The following is a 23,496-nucleotide window of genomic DNA, read 5'->3' as shown; positions in this document are numbered from 1 at the left end:
AAATTAAATATACTATAGTCATGATGTCTCAAGAGAGATAAACATTCTAAGAGTTAAAAACCTTTGGGAATAGTCCAGCAATCACAGTACTGCTTTTGAAAGCAAAATGTCTTATGTTTTAAGGTATAAAAAAATTGCAATTAAATGAACTGATACGCCTACCTGTAACTGATACAATAAAGAGAAATCCTTGACTTCTTTCATGCAAAAGAAAAATCATATGCAGCTTCCAGAAATGCATTAATGCACCTGAAAATAATTTTATGAAATTTTATCCTCATATCCATGTGAGCAATGGTTTCACTCAGTATCACTAGTTGAATAAGTATATTATTAATCTGAGCTCCCATGCTGGTATGATTTGAAATAGGCCCATTCAGAACTTTAAAAGATCAACAAAAACAGTAGCTGTTTCTAATATCCAAAGGAAAAAAAATAGTTTTAGTTTTGGCAAGTCTTCAGTGGGCAAAGGATTCAGTCCATAAATCATAATACTGGACTGCATTAATTTCTTTCCACACTAATCACATACACACAAAAAGTTAACTGTATCTGGAATGCACAACACAAAACATACTGCATGAAAAGTTAGATTCCCCCTGAAATGTTCATCTGGGCACTTATATCTACAAAGTTGAGACTTTTCTGGGATTCAGAAGTCCTAGAAACACAATCTTACTTGAAAATGACCTGGAAAATAAAAGAATGTGAAAAATGATAGTTCTATTTTTTGGCACAGGCAAAATCAGTTTCTTATTTTGATTAGTTAGAAGGAACATAAAATACATCCAGCTGAAAAAAATAAAGATGCTGGAGAAAACACTACAAAAATGTGCCTGTAACTTCTTCCAAATTTGATCAAACCATGGTGATTGCACCAAACCAACTCTATCCAATATTATAAAAATATTTACATATAAAAGCTGTTCTTGAATGCATCTTTCTTTGAAAGGAATAAATCTAACACATATTCCTAAGAACTAATCTTTAAAAAATGACACACTGTTATCTTAGCAAGTATAAGAAATCAAATAGTGCATTTGTACTAAAGAAATTCTGAATGGTCAAGAGATTTTGCTAAGTAAGCTTCAAACCTTGTCTAAATACACAGACTACAAAATAGACTATAAACTCCCTATGTGTCAGCCTTACCACTGAATTTCCTGGATACTGGTGGTTGGTATATAAACATAATTCTACCTAAATATAGAAATTTAAATTTAACTGTGAACCATTTAAAAAGAAATCTTGGGGGAAAGGTTTTTCAAAAGATGATATATCTACCCAGAAAGAAACTAAGTTTTCAGTGGGAAAAATGTGAACATATTTTTCTAAAAACTCGAAGAATGTCAGGGAAATATGTGTACATGTGTTTTTTCAAACAAAAACATTTCTATGACAGAATAAAATACACATAAGCAATGTGGAGAAGAATATGAGCTCAGTATCCATTTGTCTGGACACAGAGAACCAGGAGGCCGCACTGTCAAGTAACTTTTTATTTTCTTAAATGGAGGATGGTGATGATTTGAAAACTCTAAAATACTATACAGATATAAGTAATTTTACTCATGTTAAGAAAGGACCAGGATAAGTATACCTCCCTAAATTGTCTTCCCAATAGATCAACTGTTTATCCACAACACATGTGAACAATCTGTATTTATAACACTCTCCAAAATGTCAGTGTATAAACACATGCAGTCGGAAAAAAAAGAAGAAAATGGAAAATAAACACATAGAAGAGTTAGCCATTTTAAAACACCTTTTCGAAACCAGTACACAACTATTGTAGAGATCTGGATCACAGTTAAGTTGTCATAATTAGCAGGAAAACTTTATCTTTAGCTTTCATCTACCTTATTTACTAATTTCCCTCACCCAACCTAGTGCCCTCACTAGCACTGGCATTGCTGGCACTCTCCAGTATGCCTTGGACTCCCACGTAGTGAGTCCTCAGGGCTGAAAGTTATCACTGTGTTACTGCACCGCAAGGCCATCTGGCCCCGACGTGTCCCACACTCCAAAATCATCTCCTCCACACTCTCACCTCCTCTTCTCTACAAAGTGAGGAGGGTGAGCTTCTTAACTAATTACAGTGATCACACTAAAGTGTGCATTGCCCACTGGCTAACTTCTAGAACTTTTGTCTACAATTACCAAAGAGACTAAAGAAACTTCTCTTTAACAACGTAAGCTTAAAAAGCAAGTTAGCAGCTTGGCAGTCCAGTCCCACAGGAGGCTGAGCTCAGGACCGGTGCACTCAGCGTGAAAACAATACTAGAACCAGGAAACCAAAATCAAGAAATAGTTCTAATACCTTCAGTGTTCAAAAAAAAAAGTTGATTCTATCAATATATTGTAAGAAACCCCTCAATTTTTTTAATCCCTGAAAATAAACGGAAGTTGTACTTCATTATTCACTGCAGCAAGTCAAGTATTCCTGGCAGTAACTAAAATGACATGAAATGATAGTAGACTTTATGATTTTTTTATTACAATGAAAGTAGTATACATTTAATTGCATTTATAAAATATGCAAGAATTGACATAGCAGAGGAATCCTTTAAGACCAATTACTGGTTGAATGGGTATACAAATTTTCTTAACTATATGGATAAAGGTATGATGATAGTAACTTTATAGAGATTTATTTGTAACTTAGTAAAATATTTTGCTAAAAGCATTATACAACAGGAACACTTTTACAGCATTGATTTGTTTCTGATAAATATTATTTCTATTTTTCAAAGTAAATTAAAAATATTATACTTGTAACAACTGTTTCAAAGAAAAAAATTTCCCCTAGCATATTAACACTCATCATGTTTGCATTTTAAATATTTTATGATACTTTATTTGCAGGTTGAGCATAAAAGGTACACTTTAAACTTTACATCTTTGAGCCCACAAATAAATCTCTTCTCAATTTCTCATTTCTATCAATGACACTAACAATCGAACAATTTTTTTTTTTCTCTATTTTGTTTTCACCAACTTCTGTTGATTTTGTTGGTTTAATTGGCTCAGGGTCTTGAATTTGCTCTCTACTTCCACAGTATTCATCTGAATGCAGGCCTCTGGGGCTTTTTGCTTACTGCTTTCTAAATTTCAATGTCTCCAAATGGTGATGTACCCTAGATTAAGTGTTAACATGATCTTCAAATATAATGTCCACAATTCTTGTTCCAGGATCTATGATAATTCAGTGTACTGACTTCAGTGTGGTCTTTAAAGACTGACTGACTCAAAGATTTTTTTCCGTATACCTTCATTCTCTTCATTATATTTCTTGTTTTTCTGTCATTATTCTACATTTAAGCTCCAATAATTTCAGTTCTATCTTAAGCCTTTGTGTACTTGTGACAGTTAATTTTATATGTCAACTTGACTGGGCTACAGGGTGCCCAGACATTTGGTCAAATGTTAATTCTGAGTGTGATTGTGAAGGTATTTCTGGATGAGATTAAGATTTGAATCCCTAGGCTGAGTAAAGCAGATTGCCACTCCCCACCACCAGCCCCTGCTAATGTTAGTGGGCCTCAACCAATCAACTGAAGAGGTGAATGGAACAAAAAGGCTGAATAAGAGGGAAGTCCTTCTGCCTGACTGCCTTGAACTGGGACACAGACCTTTCCAGCCTTTTGACTTGGACTAAACCGTCTCTTAGTTTTCAGGTTTTTGGATTTGGGCTCGAACTACATTCTGTCTCTCCTGAGTCTCTGGCTTGCCAACTACAGAACTTGGGATTCTCAGCATCCAAAGCCATGCGAGCCAGTTCCTTATAATAAATCTATCTATCTGTACACACACACACACACACACACACACACACGTATCCTATTGGTCTTTATCTTCCTCAACCAGTTAGATACCTAATGCTCTTGCCTCCCAACTGCCTTCTGAATAATATCTCTAGGTCCAGGACCACCATTCCCCCAACAGGCAGTTTATAAATGTTTGGTAAATGTTGGCAATCCACTTCCCCTTGACTGTTTTCAGTTTTCCCATCTATAATATAAATAAATTGAGCTAGATGAAGTCAATAACCCCTGCAAATTGGCTGGGGCCCATGTAAATTCAGCAGAAAGATTTCTCTAAAGTTCTAAAAGGTTTCAAAAGTACAGCAAAATCAATTCAATGATTTCCCAATCATTAGCATCCTGAAGGTGTTTCATTTTAACCACACCTCTATTGCACCTCTTTGTTTTGGATTCTGGCTAAATCTCTGGATCCTTCCTTTCTGAGAATAAATAGTAAATGAATACATAGTACATATAGGAATTGTTAAAAGCTATGTGATGAAGAGGCAAAATCTTAGGGTAGGTTATCACTTGGCCTAAGATTTATTTGTCTTTCTATCCATTTGTCTATCACACACTAGTTATCGGGCCAGATATGAGGTTAGGCTAGGAAAGAACAGCTCTGCTTGCAACCATATTTGTCAGCCACGGATAACCTCAAAGACCCTCTCTTTGTCTTGAATCCTCCATGTTGTGACTGAAAGAATTAAGAGATAGGAAATCTGGACTCCAGTTCTGGCCACTAAGTAACTACATAACTTCAGATACTTCAAATAACTTCCCTAGATTTGTAGCCTTATGTATTCTTTTCTTATGTATTCTTTTCCATTTGAAATGGATAAGCAATGATTTTGATGACTAGAAGGAGAGTTAATAAAAAGTCTTAGTAGTAATAATTTATTAAGTACCTAATTTATTCTTAGGCAGTATAGGAACTGTGCTATGTGCATTATAAACATTTAATTCTAATTTTAAAATTATTATCTAAGTTAAGGGCTTCCCTGGCGGCGCAGTGGTTAAGAATCCGCCTGCCAATGCAGGAGACACAGGTTCGATCCCTGGTCCAGGAAGATCCCACATGCCGTGGAGCAACTAAGCCCGTGCACCACAACTACTGAGCCTGTGCCCTAGAGCCTTCGAGCCACAGCTACTGAAGCCCACGCGCCTAGAGCCCGTGCTCCGCAACAACAGAAGCCGCCACAGTGAGAACCCGCGCACAGCAACGAAGACCCAATGCAGCCATAAGTAAATAAATAAATAACTTTATTTTTAAAAAAACAGGGCTTCCCTGGTGGCGCAGTGGTTGAGAGTCCGCCTGCTGATGCAGGGGACGCGGGTTCGTGCCCTGGTCCGGGAAGATCCCACATGCCGCGGAGCGGCTGGGCCCGTGAGCCGTGGCCGCTGAGCCTGCACCCCCGGAGCCTGTGCTCCGCCACAACCGTGAGAGGCCCGCGTACCGCAAAAAAAAAAAAAAAATTATTATCTAAGTTAAAATGTATATAACATTAAAAAGTCAAGCAATACTCTAAGTTTTATAATGACAGACAGAAATACCTAGCCATACTTCTTTCCAATCTGTAATTCTACTTCCGAAGGAAAATACTTTCAACTTTTCTAGCTTGTTCTTCTGTTATTTACCTCCACATTTGAAATACGCTTACAAGGCTATTTTATTTTTCAGCTTTAAATACTATCGATTGACTTTTTACTACGGAAGATGAAGATTTAGTGTTCACAGATGTCTCATATTTACCATCTCCTTCCTCCCCTCTTGATATTATTTTAAAAATGTAATTTTTTGTTAAATTAGTATCTAGTGTTTACATTATTATGACTGCATAAACACTGTTACAGCTTGGCCACCATGATCAAATTTCTTTTTATAAATTAAAAAAAAATTTTTTGTAGTTCAGAATTTCCTTTTCCTTTTTGCTTTATTTATTGTGAATCTAACACGGTTTCATCTACGTGTAAGGATTTCTTTCAATTTCATTGTTTTTGTTTTCCCCAGAGACTCATCTGGAGTCTGCCAGACTCTCTTCAACAATTACATTTTGGATTTTTGTCTTCTTGATCCCATTTTGTTCTTAATTTACTTCCTTTATTTTGGCAGAGCACATTCCCTGGATGTTTCTCTTTTTTGTTTTCGAGCGTAGCTATAATATTTGCTTTATAAAATCCCTGTCTGCTATTTCAATACCTGGGTCATCTTAGAGTCAATCACCATTTTGTCTTTTCTCTTGGCTATGAGTCATGCTTCCCTGTTACTTCATATTTTCAGGATAATCTGTGATTTTATCTGAGATATTATAAATGATACATTGTAAGGACTCTGGATTCTGCTTTGCTCCTCTGAAGAATATTGATCAATTTTTTTAAACAGGCAGATAAGTAAAATGAATTCAAACTGCAGTATCTATCTCCTTCCTCCAGTGGTGGGCTGCAGCCTGAAAAATACCTCTGATAGGTTCCTGAGAAAGGGTGCATGGAAAATAAAGTTTTAAAGATCCTGTATGTCTGAAAATTCATTTATGCCACCCTTATATTCAATTTATAATCTACCTAGATATAGGATTTGAGATTAGAAATCATTTTCCTTCAGAAATTTAAAGACATTGCTCCATTGTCTTCTAGCTTAAAATGTTGCTGTTGAGAAGACAGATGTCTTTTTTTTTTTTTTGATTCCTAAGCCTTTAGGTGACTTCCCCCCCACTGCCCACCCCGCCCCCCCATGAGAAACTTTTACTACTGTTCTCTTTATACCTGAAATTTTAAAATTTCACAGTGCTATGCCTTGGTGAGGCTCTTTCTTCATATATTTTCCTGGTACTCACACGGACACTGTAACGTATATATTCTTGTCCTGCAAGTCTGGGAAATTTTCTGGGATTACTCTGAAAATTTCCTTCCTTCTGTTTTCTGGATTTTTTTCAGAATATCTATTAATCAAATGCCAGTGGTCTTTTGTGCCTGGGATCTCTAATACCGGAGTTCTTTCTATTCAACCTCTCCAGAGGTAAACCTACATTGTTTTGTCAGAATGGCAAAGAGGTAGTTGACTGCCTATGTGGTTGTGATAGGGCACTGGAGTAAAACTGCTCCTTTACTTTCTACCAGTGCTCCTGTTTCTTCAGAGGTATCCTGAATGCTGATTTTTTTCTAGGTTCCAAGGTTTCATTTTTCTCAAATCTGTTAAACCTTTAAGCATTTCTACCCACTTTTAAACTTCCATAATTATTTGATATGTCTCATCTGCTATTTAATCTCCCATTTTCTTGATCTTCATAGATTTATGCTTTTAAAAATTATTTTGCTGTCATTTAGTAGGGTTTTGAGAAGGTTTGGAGATAAGCAGTGAATCACCTATGTTTAAACAGAAGCTGTTGCTCCTTTTTGTGTGCTGACATTTACTGAATGTACTATCCTATGCTTCCTGCCTCCTATACATCATCTCATTTAACCCTCACAACAAACCTGTGAGAGATGTCCAGGTACAAAAAACTGGTACTAATTAATAAATGCTTAACGTCAAGCCATTCATCTTTCTCTCCAAGATTAATTTCTTATTCGGAATACAGGAAGGTATGTAAGGCTTAATGAAGTTTTACATTGCATAGAAAATCTACCCACAAAAACATTTATTTGCCTTTCAAAACATTTTCATTGCTGGCAAACAAATGGTTGCCAAAAAAAAGGTTTGGATCAAAACATTCAAGTCAGTTGCTTCATGCAGACACAGCTTAAGGATTGAGAACTCAGCAAATGTTTGAAAGGAAAGGGATTTGTAACTAAATACAGTCAACATTCGGAATACTATAAATGTAAGATATTTGACTTAGACTTTTCCTATCATATGATCTCCTTATTCTTTTTGGTGACTAGTCTTCCACTGTCTTAGACATTTGAAACATAAACAAGTATATAAATTGATAAAAGATGTGCCTAACTTTTTAGAATTTCATTTTAACTCTTCTTTTTAGAATCGTAAGTCAAACACATTTAGTCAAGTTTTTAAAAATATGATAAGGCTATAATTATCAGTATCTCATGACTCAAATAATTCATATTTATTTATATATGCATTTTAAAGAATGACCAAGACACAATCAATATAAGCCTGCAATGCTTAAAAAATGTCCAATGAGAACAGCACCCCTGAGAAGAAACTAATTCTTTGGTTATTCTTATTTAAATGTGAAAGTGGGAGAACAACAACCATTTGAAAGTTTTCTTTTAAACTATTTTGCATATAAGTTATTCATAAGCAATTTTCAAGTCTAAACACATCAAGTTTTGAAAGCAAAAGGATATTTTGAAAATTTTTTAAGGTTGAAATTAAAATAATAAACTAGACTATAATTTAAATATTATACTATACTTTACCTTAAATACTATACTATACTATAAATACTATGCTATTAACTAACTACAGTTAATACTATTTAAAATTTATTTACTGTTTAACTATTAAAACTAAACTGCTACTTAACTATTTAAACTAAAATACAATTAAAATTGTACAAAGATGGTAGCAGATCTTCAATTTGTTCATGTTATATACAGCTATCTTTCCATTAGTCAATAACTGAAAAACGATAGTTTACATGTACAAGTATGTACATTTCATTTGCATTTCTTAAAATTTTAGAAGCATAATTTCTGGTAGCCTACAAAATGTATACTTTCTTTATCTACAATTAATAATGTCTCTTTTTTTTCTCTGCTTATTTCTTGGCATCTTTGTGCCTCCTTCCATGTTCCCTTCTGTTCACACTTCTAAAAAGGCATCTACCAAAAGAACTGCAGCCATTACTTATTTCTCCAAAGGACAAAAAAATAACAAATATAAGACTCAGTTAATTACTTTTCTTCAGAATGCTACCTAATTTTTCACATGATAACCTGGTTTCATTTCACCCTAGAATGTTTAGGAATAAACACAGGTCTTGTCCTAAATCTTCATGTTTAGATCAGGGTATTAAAAGCACTGAATTACACCAGACCACACGCAGACCAATGTAATGACTGGAAAAATTACCAAATGGAAAGAATAATGTTAAAGAATAATCATGAGGAATGAGGAAAACTGATTTCTAATTTTATCTCTGTTACTATCACCCTTACTTTGACAAAAGCAATTTTATAATTTTGTCTTTTTGTTGAGAAAATATATGGATAAAGTGCCAACTTTAGAATTTTAGAACTGCACCCATGCTGGGTCTCAGAACCTCATCCATGCACAAGGAGGGCCAGGGTCTGCTATGAAACTCAGCTAAAGTTTGGTTTTCTCTGTCAGTACTGTGTATGCTGAAGAGAGTTCCAGAGAATTTAGATTATTGCCTCCATTTTAAGATCTAACTAACTCAACAGATTATCTCCATGTAAGGCACTATACAAATTGATTTCACAAGTAGTTTAATAAAGAAGCTTTAAAAAATCATTACTTTAAAAAATTTTCCAAAACCATCTTAACTTCTTTCCTCTCATAACATTTTTAAAAATGCCTACAGTTTGATGTTTAGGGGAGATTATATCATGCGGCACATAGTAAGCCCTGAATAAAGGCTATCTACATTTATTTAGAAATGAGAGATTAAATTTCAGGGTCATCATAAAAAAGTTTATAACTTCTAGGCTACTATTGGACTATTACTTAGCACTTATGATTTTACCATAAACAAATTTAGAATGTAAATAATTTGTGTGGATAAGTTATATGTGTGTGTGTGTGTATACATATATATACACACACACATATATACACACATATATTATTTGTATGTATATACACACTCATATACACGTGTATATATCACTAGAACCACTTTCTTACAAGTTTTAAGAAAGTAACTCTACCTAAATTTAACGGGGAAAACTATATGGACTTCTTTTGATAGAGAACTAATAGCTTCTCTAATAAATTCTCTTGTGGAATCAACTCACCATGAAATACAATGCATGTGTTAGTGTGCATACATTTTTGAAACTATACGTTTGAACAGAATAGCTGATCTTTCTGATCCGCAAGTTCTTCAAGTGGGAACTGAACAGATGTGAACAATGAAAAGCCTTTTGGCTTTCCCTTTCTGATTCTAGTATTTAAACCTAGGTGTATTTTACTTTTGGATCCATAATTAAGCACTTGCATCAATGAGAGAAGAAATAAAAAAGAAGAATGCAAGGAGAAATAGTACAACTTGGTGAGAGGCAGATGGGAGTCAATTTTCAAAGGAAAATCCTCTTAGTTATACCAGTGGAAATGGCAGCCAATCCAACTATCTATGAGTGTGGCACAGGTGATATAGGTAACTACTCCAGTATCCTATCCAATAGTTCCAGATACACTTGAAAGCCAAAGAGAGTTGCAAAGTGGGATTAAAGCAATGCGGTTACTAATGCATAGAAGAGACTGATCTCTATCCATTTCCACTGTGCCCTATGCTTTTATCATATGATGAGCAGAGGTAATTTGTATATACTTCCCCCTTAGTCTGTCAGAGAAAGTAGCCCTTATTCAAATTTTGTATCCAAACACTGCTTACACAGGCAAACCAATCAATGTTGTACACAGTATTTATCAAATTTGCTGTAGTATATGTAAAACTAAATGAGAATCAGGTTTCCGAGGCTCAGACGTCAGTCCCATATTCCACTCAAGAATTAAAAAGGCTATTTATTAAAATGGGCTCAAGAAGGTGATATAGTACAGATCTTGTTACACTCATAGGTCACTGTGAAGATGAGATGAAATGATGTGGGGCAGGCACTTGGGGAGCTACCAGCACTCTGCCAGCATAAGATACTGTGTGGGGATGAATAAGGTGGAATAGCAGTCGACATAAGAAAAGAAAAAAAATTTACCGATAATTTGGTAGGCAGAGAAAATTTTAGGTTTGCTATTAAAACCCAAACCAGGATATTCTTAAAAGATTCATTCACATCAGACATAAAAAGGTACAACTTTCCAACAATATTCATACAGTACATCCTAAGAAAGCAGACAGCATGGAGAAGATGGAACCCTACGTCCTTCAAAAATGCAAGGTAGATACGACCCAGCAGTCCCACTACTGGGCATATACCCTGAGAAAACCATAATTCAAAAAGAGTCAGGTACCACAATGTTCATTGCAGCTCTATTTACAATAGCCAGGACATGGGAGCGACCTAAGTGTCCACTGAAAGATGAATGGATAAAGAAGACGTGGCACGTATATCCAATGGAATATTACTCAGCCATAAAAAGAAACGAAATTGAGTTATTCGTAGTGAGGTGGATGGACCTAGAGTCTGTCATACATAGTGAAGTAAGTCAGAGGGAAAAACAAATACCGTATGCTAACACATATATATGGAATCTAAAAAAAAAAAAATGGTTATGAAGAATCTAGGGGCAGGACAGGAATAAAGACGCAGATGTAGAGAATGGACTTGAGGACACAGGGAGGGGGAAGGGTAAGCTGGGACGAAGTGGGAGAGTGGCATGGACATATATACACTACCAAACGTAAAACAGATAGCTAGTGGGAAGCAGCTGCCATAGCACAGGGAGATCAGCTCGGTGCTTTGTGACCACCTAGAGGGGTGAGATAGGGAGGGTGGGAGGGAGGGAGACGCAAGAAGGAGGAGATATGGGGATATGTGTATATGTATAGCTGATTCACTTTGTTATAAAGCAGAAACTAACACACCACAGTAAAGCAATTATACTCCAATAAAGATGTTAAAAAAAAAATGCAAGGTAGGTGCCACAGCCTCTGAGATCTCCTCTAACTCAAGCACAGACCTAATCATCCCCTTTCCATTGTGCTTCCTGGGGACCTTGTATGACTTCAGTCAGCTTACTATTATCACTGTATTTTGTAAAGATCTTTTTACGAGATAAAGGCTTCCCTTCCAGAATGCAAACTCTCCATTAAAACGTGTTAGAGAAAAGTGAAATGGTAGTTAAGCAATTTGGCAAAAGCCACGTAAAACAAGAAGCGGCATGACTGGTGCGTGGAAATTGGCACAGGGACTAGAGGAAGAAGGCTGAGGACTGCTGATCCTAGTATGAGCTCTGTGTGAATGTGGCCAATAACTAAACATAACTGAGACTTTGCTAACCAAAACAAACAAACAAACAAATCCAGGAAAAATAACAGTTAACTTTTAACATCCTTTAACAGGGATGTTAAAAAGAACAAGTGAGGAAGAAAAAATGAACACAGAAAAGATAATGCCTAAAACATAATTATCTGCCCCACAAATATTAGTCTTTTATTTCCTTCTGTGGATTTGCAGGGCAGTGATATTACAAAAAGAGAAGCCACGGAAGGGCAGCCTTTCAAACTGTAGTCTTGTAGGTGAGGTGAAAATGAAATAAGTAAGCATGGAGGTTAAAAATCTATCACTTTTAATTGAACACTGGCCCTTGGTTTGTTCAATACATATTTATTGAGCACCTAGTATAGGCCAACCACTGGGCTTGGACCCGGTCAGAAGCAAAGCAAGCAAGCAAACAACAAGAAAAAAAAATCAAAACATGGCTCCTAATCTCATAGATTTTATAGGCTGTGTTTATTTTTTAGTAAAGATGCATAATAAATAATAGCATATAGTACAAAAATTTTATTTAAAATAAGTTAAACAAGTTAATGCTGAAAATCAAAGAACTGGGAAATAAGTACCATAACTTGTACACTGTGTTGAAGAGTACAATCAGCTAACACCTTTGCAAATGTTCCACAAGGAAGCCACACACTACATTAAGGTTATTAATCTGAAGAGTCCTAAGACATTGCTACAAATTACCTAAAATGTCTAAAAAAAATATCCTGACTCCATTGGAGTTAGTTCAGTTAAAATATCAGCCACGATCAATTTCCAGCCTAAAGGCAAATCAAATCGTGCCTCCTAGTCTCTAATCAGGATTTAGAGAAAACCTCAATTTTTAGAATTTATCTGGCTGAGTCTCAGCTAATGTATGTATGTGTGTCTGGGGCATCTTTGGGGATGACCCACATGGGATTGTTGATAGTCATTTGACGTTTATCAGTCAGAGGTTTGGAAGGAAAAAGCATAGTTAAACCGGGTAGCTGGAGGAAGAGCTGAAACAGAAACTATTTACAAAGATGAGAGTAGTGTTTTGGGAAATCCCAAGGGATAGTGTGGTATCCTCCTGGATCTAACAACAACAGGAAACCACTGTTAAATTAGGCTTAGAGAGTTAAGGGAAAGGCAGTTGTCCTATGAACCTAGAAGCTAGAAAAGTCACCTGACAGGGACACAAGCAACCTTGGCCTTACATTCATACCACTCTCAGGTCTCCTGCTGGCGTCTCCCACTGGCCACACTGAACCAGAAGTGAGAGGGCAAGCAGATTAAAAGAGATGAGCCTCCCAGGTTACAGAAAAGGAGGAAGGGTGAATAGCGGATCTGGAGGGACAAACATGAGATATCCACTATCACGTGAGATATCCACTCACGTGATTTATCAAGGATAACCTTACTAGGGCCACTTTTCCCCCAAATACCTAAAGCAGAATGTTTTTCATCCCATTCCAAAAATATTTCTGTTCAGACAATTTAAATATAGAAATGGGTGGGAGGTGTTCTCCTCCAAATAAACTATGTGATCCAGTGATAGAAATTGTAATTACAGATTTCAATACTTAATTTTAGAAAGGATAGCACCAATACTAAGAGTAACAAGAACATAAACTAGCATTTATTGAATACACTACAAGATGTCTGACATTTTTAAAAATTGTTAGTTTTTCTAATCTTCACAAAAATCTTACAGGTTAAGCGATATTAGTATTTTGTAGATTTGTTATAGATAAGGAATCAGCAGCTCAGAGCATTAAAATGACTAAGATGGGATTAGACCAAGTCTGTCAGACAATCTCTCTCTGTTTCCACTGTATCCCACAGCTAGTAGACAGCTAACTCTTCCATTTTCCTCATGTAAACTATACTTAATAGTATCCTTCTATAAAATAATATTTAAATACATAAAATTCAGTAACTCGACCAGTCAACATGTAGCACTTTCCAGGACTTAGAATTAGCAGTTCAATATAGACTTAATGGAGTTTTTAAAGTCTCTGATAAGTTTCTGTAAATATTTTTGTGTAAGTGTGTTTTGGTTTTTGGAGTAGGAAAAGAATTTTTCATATGGCCCATACAGATCTACTCTTAGACACATAGCAATTATTTTAGAAGTCTTAACATGCTATTAAGACAATTATAACAAAACAGAAACAGACTCACAAATACAGAGGTCAAACTAGTGGTTACCAGAGGGGAGAGTGTTGGGGGGAGGGGCAAAATAGGTGAAGGGGATTAAGTGATACAAACTACTAGATATAAAATTCAAAGTTACAAGAATGTAATGTACAGCACAGGGAATAGAGTCAATATTTTATAATAACTTTGTATGGCATATAATCTATAAAAATATCAAATTACTATGTTGTATACCTAAAACTAATAATATAATATTGTATGTCAACTACACTTCAATAAAATAAAAAACTTTAAACTCAAAGTTACCAGTTGATGCTTCAGATCTGATACTGACTGTGTGACCTCGTGCTCAGTCATTAATGTGTCTTACCTGCAATTTCCCATTTTTAATATGGATGTGATGACATTTGTATTTCAGGATTGTGTAAGGACCATATTAAATTATATATGCAAAGTGGCTGGTACCATTTCTCATATCAAATTCTCAAGAAATATTCATTCCTACTGTACCTTAGTCATTTTCTTCCCAAAAGGATGTATGTAGGAGTTAATGTGAAAACTACTAGCACAGAACCTGACTAGAAGCTCTTCTCTCTGCCCCCTTATAGGTAAGGGTGGAGGTTGGAAGGGGAATTTTCACCAACTAATTGGATTCAGGTGTTATATACTTATAGCTTTCCCAGCCCCTATCAATATTTACGACATGTATTACGACATGTATACATGTCGTATATATATATATATATATATATATATATATATATATATATATACGACACGTATAACTTTTTTACATATGTATTGCCACAGTCATAGCTATGAATTAGAAACGAAAAACCACCCCAAACGATTTACTTCTGTGATAATGCCAGTTGGTAAATAAATATAAGTAATTACTATAGATTAAAAAATAATCGTAAGTAGAAAACTCACTTTGCATTTTTACTTCTCCAACACACTTAACCTAGTATATAGTATAAGTAAGTAACTAAGACAAGAAATGAAAAATTAGAGGATTAGTCCAGGTCTACCATCCTGAAACAGAAGTCTGGAAGAGAAAAAGGAGGTGAAGAAATAATTCAAGAGAACGTCCCAGAACTGAAGAACATAAGATTCCAAACTGAATCTACTAATTGCTCAACACAATGGATGTAAAAGGGCACACCAAGTCACATTCACTTATTCATTCACAAATTTCTACTGAGAACCAGGCACGATTCTAAGCAATACAACATTGAACAAAATAGGCAAAGTCCACACTGTCATGGAGCTTATATTTTAGTGGTCAGGAGACGAATAATAAATAAATTAAGATGTCATAATAATCCCTTTGCCAAAATAAAAAGAGTGAGTAGGATAAGGTGTACTGGAGGGGTGGCTGTGGGTGGTTATTTTATCATGGTGATCAGAGAAGGACTCATTATTAGTGTAACATTTGAGCAGAAATAAGGGGGTGAGCCACACGGATATGTGGGAGAACATTCCATGCAGGGGGAACCAGAAGCACAGAGGCTCTGAGACAAGACCATGCATGATCATGCTGGAGGAAGAGAAAGGAGGCTAGTCTGGCTGTGGAGAGGACAACAGTCAGGGTTAAAATCAGAGAAGCGGCCAAGGGGGAGTGGTGCATGTCATGTAAAACATTCTAGATGTATCATTATGAAATTTCAGAATTCTGAGGACAAACAGTAGATACTAAAAACTTACAGAAGAAAGGAAAAAACGAGGTTACATGTAAAGGTTAAATAAGAATGTCATTACAACAACAACTTTTAACACCAGAAAGTAATGGAGAAATGCCTTCAAAATCCTGAGATAAAATAATTTCTAACCTATAAGTTTTCACACATAGGGAAACCGTCAAAAATCTGTGAAGGTAGAATAAAGTAATTTAAGACACGCAAACTATATAAACATTCACCTTCCGTGGACTCTTTCTTAGGAAGTTAACGGACAATGTGTTCCAACAAAACACAGGAATAAACCAAGAAACAAGAAGAATTTTCCTTGATTTACTGTCTTGTAGGAAGTAATGTAAGACATAAGTGATCCCACAGAGAATGAAGGACGTTCCCATGATGTGAAAGTAGATCTACCCAGGCTGGCAGATGTATAACGAGCCGAAAGACTGGAGGGAGCTGGGAAAGGTGTTCCTTAACAAAGATGGAATTATGGGACACACACCTTTTTTATTTATACTGAAAGGAGATACACACTTGAGGAGATCTGGGTAGGAATTACTGGTAGATAAATATAAAACTAAAAAGAAGTTAAGATGATTGTTTCAAGGAAACTAAAACAAAAATTACAAGTAAGAAAATGCAAATATGGTATACTACACAACTCAGCTAAGAAGTCAGGTGATCTGAGAGTCAAAACAATGTAAACAATGACTAAAAAACTTATAATTGTAATCTGTAATTACAATTTCTATCGCTGGATCACATAGTTTATTTGGAGGAGAACACCTCCCACTTGGAGTCGAAGTGGCTGCAGTGAAAGAGGGGTGATAGATGGAGGGAGAAAAGGAAAGGCAAAGGAATAAAAAGGAAGAGGTTATGTGTGAAAGTAGAACAGAACGAGAAATAGATGAGGATTTAAGACAGAAGGAAAGGGACAGTTTATTTCAGTGAGAAAACAGAATTTTTCATCAATGGTTTGAAAAACAGCTAACTATCTGAAGAGAAAAATGATTTTATCTTTTCCAATACAAAAAATAAATTTCAGATGAATTAAAAACTTAAAATGCCAGGAAATGGAAGCAAAGGTTCTCAACTGTGAATGAAATTGAGAAAGGTAGTAACTATTCCTCCGCAGTTTGGTTAGCTAGATGTGTTAATATTGAATACTTTTGGAACAAAAGAGTAGCAGTACTCTTCAGGTCTTAACACATAGGACATCCACTGATAGAAAAGCATAAAAGACATATGGCAGAGTTTCTTTGTACGTTTCACTACTGTCCCAGGGCACTGCTGTCTCTAGTGGTCATTTTAGGTTTGTGTTTGGATCTTGTACAAGTACCTTTTAATTTCAAATGTGAGACCCCAAAGAACTGATTCTTTAATTTTACTTTTTTGCTAATTACATTCCAAGGTTAGGACAGGAGACAGCTAACCTGACTTCCATTTTATAAATATTATAAACTGTTTTTCTTCAGTAATAAATAGGGAAGGAAAATAAAACCATGAACTATTTTGCATATACATATATTTGTGTATATATATACACACAATATACATACTTTTTCTAATTGTTTTTGAAGTTTGCTTATTAGCTTAATACTTTATAAAAAATTTGTCTTCGCTAACTATTGATTCATACAACTCACATTTTTAATTTTACCTGTTTAATGAAAATTTAAAAGTCTTATTTCACAATAAAATGATTAATCAAATGGAATTATGGTTCATGTATTAACTAGCTTAAGTGACCATCAAAATAGGGCATACAGTTTAGTTTGGATGGGAACGGGAATAAGAATTGATTTCTTTATATTTCCCGCCTATTTCCAAAACAAGATTTGAAGTGTCTTTGATGCTGTGGAGACTAGGTAATGTTCATGGAAGATACGTAGTCTTAAAACAGTTTTCTTGGGAGTAGGTTTTAGTCTGAAGAGGGTGAAGATATTTATGCTGAGTCATGTTAAACAAGTAATTTGGGACCTACAAAATCTGGCAGAAAAATATTAATGAAATGGTTTTGCTAAACATGATATTCCACTTGAGAAAACTGAACTTTAGAGTAAATGTGATAACTAAATAGGTTTGTAAACTTTATTCAGTAATAATTTTTGTCTCATGTAAAATGATTTAACATTTAATTTTTACCTTAATTATAGCAGCGTTTTATTACTTTACCTTCTAGGGCATTTTAATGTTTAGAGAAAGACTGTGTAAGTAAACCATTGGAGTGATTCTGTCTATGGTAGTAATGAAGTTTTTGGTGCTTGTTTTGATTGTCAAACATTTAGGAAAAGCAGAAAAGGAACCCCAAAACCAACCTTGTTGGTGCACCTTATAGTTAAATGAATTCATAACCTTTAGAGTGGTATTACTTTTTGTGTTTCAGGGTTTATTACATCCTGACTGAATAGCTTTCTCTTTTCCCCTCAGTGTTAATGAAAGGATAAGGATTTTCCTTATATTGATTTTCACTTATATTGAGCGTGTCTATCATAAGTAAAGGATTTCCAGTGACTCATGCTTATGAACCAGGAGTTCAAATGTTTGCAGGATTACTGCACTTCCAAAGTCGACTAGAAATGCCATCTGTACTCTCCACTGAGAAAATGAACAAAGTCCTGTGCCTTAACAGCTATGCTCTTTTTGAAAGCTTCTGATGTAAGTAACACCAGTTGAGAAATGAGAAACCTTTTACCTTAAATATGGTTTGAATGATGGAAGGTTTCCTTTGTATTTTAAAACATTTTTATTACAGTTGATTGTTCAAATATTGGCTGTCTGTAAAAACATTATCATGTTAAATTTACACTTAGTAGTGCAATACCAATAAATTTTGCTGCTTGGGCAGTTTTAATTACTACCTTAAAAAAAAAGAAAAACTTAAAATGTAAAAGACAAAATGATAAAAATCATGAAAGATTATCTAAGGAACTATATACACAATCCAAAAGTACGGAAGACATTTGTAGGCGTGGCTAGAAACTCACATAGAAAGTGTAGATATTGTGGTGGCTGGTCTCCAAAGAAGTCCCTCATGCCCACATGCCCTCATGTACTTCTCTCCAGCACTGAATCTGGGCTGCCTGCAACTCGTACTAGTGGACAGAGTGTAGGGGAAGCGATGCTCCAGGACTTACCTGCCTAGGTAAGCAGGTAGCTGCGGAAGCTTCTACTTTCAAACTTTTGGGAGTTTGGTGATACCATGTAAGACTCTTTTGACAGACCATATAAAGAGACCAGACCAGATGGAGAGGAGAGGCTGTGAGTCTACACAGTGAAGCAGAGAGGTCCAGCCTTCCTAAGAATACTGGCCAAGACTCCAGATGGCTTAGCTCCAGGTGCCACCAGAGCACAACCATGTGAGAGACCACAAGCAAGACAAGTGGAACACCCAGTCAAGGCAAGTCATTGAACCATGAGAAACAATAAAATAAATTCTGATTTTAATCCCACCATGTTTTGAGGTAGTTTGTTACACAGCAAGAAACAAAGCAATAAAATCTTACAGGATGGTCTAGGACACAATGTATGCAATCTAAGTTTTAGAAAGACATCCTTACTGAAAGCTGGAAGTTCAAAAAGGAAAATATAAACACAATTGATTATATAAAAATTTAAAACACTTTCATGGAATATTTGAAAAAATTTGCAATGTAAATTAAAGACATGCAATATATGTAATAAAAGTTTTTAGAAATTTATAAGAAAATAATACAATAAATAAATGGACAAAGAATAGGAACAGGCAATTTAAAGAGGATCAAATCCAAATGTCAACCAATACAAAGACGCTCAGAGTTACCAGTAATCAGATTGCAAATTCAAGTAAAATGAGCTATTTCTTCCAGTCAGTATTCAGGCAAAAATGAAAAGGAGTTACAACTTCTATTGCTAACAGGAATATGAGGAAAAAAATCTGACTATATATTAAGATTAATCAAATAAACTAATGATGAAAAAAGAATCCTTATCAACAGAGGAAAGGTAAATAAATTATGGTGTCCCTATGTCATGGTACATCCTGCAGTCATTAAAAAACAATGAAATAGAGTTTCACTAGTTGACTGAAAGGAATTGCTATGAAGAATTTTTTAGCAAGAAAAACAAGACGCAGAAAAGTGTATATAATATTGTCCCATTTTTATAAAAAAAAGTAACAATGGGGGAAAACCTTATATGTGCTGATGTCTCTGTATATTTATACATACATAACCTAAGTATATTATGTTATAATATACATATATAACATAAATAAGTGAATGTAGCATATCAGATAAAAAATACAATTTGAAGAGAGGGCATGATTTTTAGAAGCTTTAAGTACCTGCTTCTCCTGGTATAAAAACTAAGACTTACTTGATAAGGATTAAGTTGGCAACTAGTTAAATTACACCTCACTGTGTATATATTATGGCACTGATTTTTAAATGTTATTAAAAATCTTAGCATTATTTTCAGTGTAGCATTTAACTTAGATTTAACCATTAGATATTTCAGAAAAAAATTACGTTTCTGTTCTTAAAGTGTATTTTAATTAACATTCGTTTTCCAAGAACACTGATTTGAAAGGGCTATTTTACTTCCCTTTAGTGCAGAGAGAAAGGATCCCATTTAAACTTTAGAAGGGCACAGAAAAAAATAAACAAGTCTGCTGAACATAATTTCCCCTTTATTCCTTCTGAAAAGTTATGAAATAAAATCTATTATTTAATTACATTGGATCAAGAAACAGGAAGAAAAAGATGCATTTAAGTCACAACACCCCTAAAAGAATAAATTACTATACTTCCTCTGGGAAGAAAAGTGTTTTACTATGTGGATAGGCATTGCCTAAACATTTCAAATCTACTTTCCTAAGGTGTGAAAGGCTTTCAACAAAAATCAACCATAAAATAGCAATGTCAAAACTGAAGGAAGAAATAAAAAACTGCTTGTTAGGACTGATTTATGTGTATTTCTGTAGTAGTAAAGAATTTAGGTTTTGCTCTGAAATGTTTCCATCAGTTTACTTAAAAAACAAACAAACAAAAAAACTCTGACATAACACAGCTAAGCAAATTTTATTAGACAAGTAGGATTTATCTTTGCCATGCTTGGATAAAATTTACAAGATGTACCAAGTTCAGGACGATGGTTATGGAAATAAGAATAAAGGCTTTCAGCTTTTTAACCTGCAAGAGGATTTGGGAGTTGGCCAGACTCTGGCAGGGCACTAAGCAGATGAGCAGTGATGGACAGATCAGACGCGGTCACAGCCTTCATATGATCTGCAGCAGAGGCCAGCAAGCTCTTTGTGTAAAGGGCCAAAGAGTAAATATTTTCAGCTTTGCAGGCCATACTCTCTGTCACATCTACTCGACTCTGCCACTGTAGCACACATCTAGCCATGCACAATATATAAATGAATGAGCATGGCTGTGTTCCAGTAAAACTCTATTTACAAAAACAGGCAAAGGGTCAGATTGGCCCACCGGCCATAGTTTGCTGGCCCCCGGTCTAAAGTATCATGGGGAAAATATAAAAATCTACTGTGTTAGAAAAACAATGCTATTCTGTAAAGTAAAACAAAATTTTAAAAAAGCACTCAAAACCCAACACAAACGTAAGAGTTTAAATATGTAATCCATGTATGTACATGCAGATACAGACTAGTCGGAAAAACACATGATTAGTTAGATTAGCTGTTCAGAAGTTTTGATATGATCTTATAAACTATTTTATTAAAATAGCATTCAGAACTTTTGAACTTTATCTGAAAAGTGTATAGGACTTGCCAAGTCCTATTTTCTCTGAATGCTTTTACTCTTACACAGACTATAGCACCGAAAACAGAAACAAAAACCCTTTTCAAATAGAAATTTGTACTCTTGAGCAACACACTAAATATTGTATTTCTACTATATTCTCCTGATACTGATTATCAGTAATTCTGCTGAATGACAGAGAATCACCACAACGTTAAGATGCATAATTGATTAAATATATTGCCAGTGATAAGGAATCCAGAATACAAACCCCCAATGAGCCAATAGCTTTGGGTTTGTTACATTTCAATTAATTATCCCCCCTCTCTCTCTTTTTTTTCTTTAAAGATTTAAAAATTTTTTTGATGTGGACCATTTTTTAAGTCTTTACTGAATTTGTTACAATATTGCTTCTGTTCTATGTTTTGTTTTTTTGGCCACGAGGCATGTGGGATCTTAGCTCCCCGACCAGGGATCGAGCTCGCACCCCCTGCATCGGAAGGCGAAGACTTAACCACTGGACCTCCAGGGAAGTCCCAATCTTCTCTCTCTTGAGAGATTTTTTTCCTCCTTTGTATGTGTGGTCAAAAAGTTGGATGTCAAGCTCTTGATGTGTCATTTATTTCTTCCGTTTCAAAAGTGAGTTAGTATTGATTTTAGCCAAGAAATCTCAACTGAGAACAGGTGGCAGTTTTGTGTCATGTCTTATAGAAGCAAGACTAAAGCAAGCTTTGGCTTTCAATTTGTCTTCATTCATGCATTTATTCAACAAGTATTTATTGAGTGCCGACTATACACTACACACTGTGCTAGGAGCTAGGTTACCATATTGAAAAAAATAGCCATGGTCTCTGCCTTCAAGGAGATGGATATGTAAAGCTAAACTCAGATTTCTGGATATCTACTTCCTTAGTTTACAAAGACCAATATAATCAATAACATAAGGTTTTCATAGATTTGCAATATTTCATTAATTTACAAGTCTGTAAGTTCAAAGTTTAACTCAGATGCATTTCTTTATAAACCTTCAAAATTAATAAACTGTAAATGGCAAACTTTCCAAATCAGAAAATTGCTTATGAAACGGAAATTTCAAGGAACACAAAATGAAAAGAGAGAATGTGCCCTTATTCTTATCCTGCATTGATTGATAAAAAAAGAAGTCTAAACATCTCCTCCTCACTACTAGTCACAAGTCCTGAAACGAGGTAAAATTGTCTTGTGCCAATAGGACATTACAAAGGTATTTGTATATTCTTAGGAATCAGTGACTTTGTCTTTCTGGGCCTCAGTTTCCTCATTTGAAATGTGAGATAATAATAATTACTTCTCCTTAGGTTATTAGAAGATGATTATGGGCTTCTCCTATAAGGGTACAAAGATACTCCAGAGACCTATGCAATAAGGTAAAAAAAGCTAAAGATTAAGAAACATGCAGCACATCTTCCAGAAGTGTCAACTGTATTAGATAGTAAGTACAGAATACATTACATTATGGTACAGAATTAAATTTCATTATTAAAAGATGTTTAAAAAGTCAAACTTACTTAAGAATCCATTTAGTCTAATTCCCCCTTATAGTGGTAAATGTATGCAAAATGCCTAGAACATGGTTTAAGACTGCTTACTATCTGCCTAGAACAGGGAGGGCACACCAGGTAAGGTATTATTAGGGAAAACTACCTTAGTGCTTAAGAATCTACTAGTACTAAGTTATATACATGTAATTATTTTTATTAAAGAAGTATCCCTTTCTTAACATTTTGTCCTAAAAAGGACTTTACAAAATGGCATTATCTTCCTTTTCTAAATATTTAAAACAGTGTAGTATCTGACCTACATATGTAAAAAGGATCTTTTCTATCTCCTTGGTTATTTGGACTATCACGTAAAATGCATTCTGTTCTGGGAGACATATCTAAAAAAGAAACAAACAAACAAAAAACCAAGACTGACTACAAAGAGAATTTAAAATCCTTAACTCAATTAATCCCCATTTAATTGCCTTTTATTCCCCATCCATGAAAATAAGATAAA

The 23,496-nt window shown here is 34.9% G+C and overlaps 1 protein-coding gene across 9 annotated transcripts in view; it reads right to left on the bottom strand.

The window, feature by feature from the left end:
- SUPT3H (SPT3 homolog, SAGA and STAGA complex component) overlaps positions 1-23,496 on the bottom strand; it is a 389,529-nt gene that overhangs the window by 172,241 nt on the left and 193,792 nt on the right. The gene's annotated exons all lie outside the window — the stretch shown is intronic.

The sequence above is a fragment of the Monodon monoceros genome, unplaced genomic scaffold, assembly GCF_005190385.1.
Source record: "Monodon monoceros isolate NGI ecotype Baffin Bay Population unplaced genomic scaffold, NGI_Narwhal_1 Super_Scaffold_3, whole genome shotgun sequence".
Lineage (NCBI taxonomy): Eukaryota > Metazoa > Chordata > Mammalia > Artiodactyla > Monodontidae > Monodon > Monodon monoceros.
The sequence above is the reverse complement of the archived record's forward strand: the minus strand, read 5'-3'. Positions and strand labels throughout refer to the sequence as shown.